Raw genomic sequence first — 1,964 nt, 5'->3', positions numbered from 1 at the left:
TTTTTTTTAACCATTTCCCTCCCTTTTTTACCCATTTCCGCCCTGAAAGCAGCGAGGAGAAGGGGCCAATTAAAGGGAATTAATTAGGAGGGAAGAGGAGAATTAAAAGCCGCCGAGGAATAATGAAGAGCGAGAAAATAATTAATTAAAAATATTAATAATAATATATTTATTATATATTATTAATATATATTATATAATAATAAATAATATTAATAATAATTATTAATAACCAATATAAATCAATAATTACTATTAATACTATCAATAATATTAATATTACCAGTAAATCAATTAATTTAACCGTATATACAGAATAATAATAAATAAAATTATAATCATTGATAATTATCAATAACCACATCAATAATAATAATAAAGTAATAAAAATAAGTAATTATTCTAATCGTCTATAATGAGATAATAATTCACTAAACATAGAATAATTAATGATATTAGTAATTATTAACAGTACCAATGATGATGGAATTAATAAGTAATTGATAATTAGGATAGCAGCATGTAATGATCGGTAATTAATAATTAATACATAAAAACAGAATTAATAATAATAATAATAATTATTATAAAAATAAATAATTTATATAATCGCCTATAGTGAGATAATAATTAATAATTAAAAAATAAAAAAAGAATTATTAATAATGTTGATAATTATTAACAGTACCAGTGACGAAAAGTTAATAAAGGATTTTTTTGGGGTGGGATTTGGGGTTTTTGGGGTTCCAGGGGAGGTTCGGGCCCCCAAAATCGGCAGGTTTCTGTAGTGTAGTGGTTATCACGTTCGCCTCACACGCGAAAGGTCCCCGGTTCGAAACCGGGCAGAAACAGAGAATTTTTGGGTCATTTCCTCCTTTTTTTAAATTTTTTATTTTTTATATATATATATACATATATAAAAAATATATATATTTTTATATATAAATATATAAATAAATTAATATATAAATATATAAATATATAAATATATAAACATGCAAATATATAAATATATAAATATATAAATATATCAATATATAAATATATCAATATATAAATATATAAATATATATATTTAATTTTTAAAATTTAAAATGTTGAAATGTTAAAATTTAAAATCCATCGCGAACCATCCAATAACCAAACGCACGACAAAAAAAACCCCAGTTAATTTTAAAAATTCAATTTAACTTTTTTTTTAAAAACTCTCATCGTTTTATTCTTAAATTAAATTTCACCCGTCGAAGGATTAAATAAATAAAATTAACGTAAATTAAATTATGTTAATTTTAATTTTAATTTTATTTTAATTTTTTTTAGGGCGAATTCCCCCAAATTGGGACCCCCCGGACCCAAAATCCAGGTTTCTGTGGTGTAGCGGTTATCACGTTCGCCTCACACGCGAAAGGTCCCTGGTTCGAAACCAGGCAGAAACAGCCAATTTTTCGGTCATTTTCTCTGTTTTTCCACTCCTTTTATAGTGATTTTTTGGGTCATTTTTTCCCCTTTTCCACCTTTTTTATTGTGATTTTTTTGGGTCATTTTCTCCCCTTTTCAACCCCTTTTATAGTGATTTTTTTGGGTCATTTTTTCTTCTTTTCCGCCCCTTTTATAGTGATTTTTTTGGATCATTTTTTCCGCTTTTCCATCCTTTTATAGTGATTTTTTTTGGGTCGTTTTTTCCCCATTTTCCACCCTTTTTATAGTGATTTTTTTGGGTCATTTTCTCCCCTTTTCCACCCCTTTTATAGTGATTTTTTGGGGTCATTTTCTCCCCTTTTCCACCCTTTTTATTGTGATTTTTTTGGGTCATTTTCTCCCCTTTTCCTTTTTTTTTGGGGTCATTTTCTCCCCTTTTCCACCCTTTTTATTGTGATTTTTTTGGGTCATTTTCTCCCCTTTTCCTTTTTTTTTGGGGTCATTTTCTCCCCTTTTCCACCCTTTTTATAGTGATTTTTTTGGGG

General features: G+C 26.9%; 2 non-coding genes across 2 annotated transcripts; both read left to right on the top strand.

Annotated features, from left to right (window-relative positions):
- The first annotated feature begins 778 nt into the window (after positions 1 to 778).
- On the top strand, positions 779 to 851 carry TRNAV-CAC. Its single transcript has one exon. It is a non-coding gene; the product is annotated as a tRNA-Val (tRNA).
- Positions 852 to 1,363: 512 nt separating this feature from the next.
- Positions 1,364 to 1,436, top strand: TRNAV-CAC. The gene has a single exon. It is a non-coding gene; the product is annotated as a tRNA-Val (tRNA).
- Positions 1,437 to 1,964: the final 528 nt, after the last annotated feature.

The sequence above is a fragment of the Lepidothrix coronata genome, unplaced genomic scaffold (assembly GCF_001604755.1).
Source record: "Lepidothrix coronata isolate B3197 unplaced genomic scaffold, Lepidothrix_coronata-1.0 Scaffold560, whole genome shotgun sequence".
In the NCBI taxonomy this organism is placed as follows: domain Eukaryota; kingdom Metazoa; phylum Chordata; class Aves; order Passeriformes; family Pipridae; genus Lepidothrix; species Lepidothrix coronata.
Note: the sequence above shows the minus strand (reverse complement) of the source record. Positions and strands in the feature narration are given on the sequence as shown.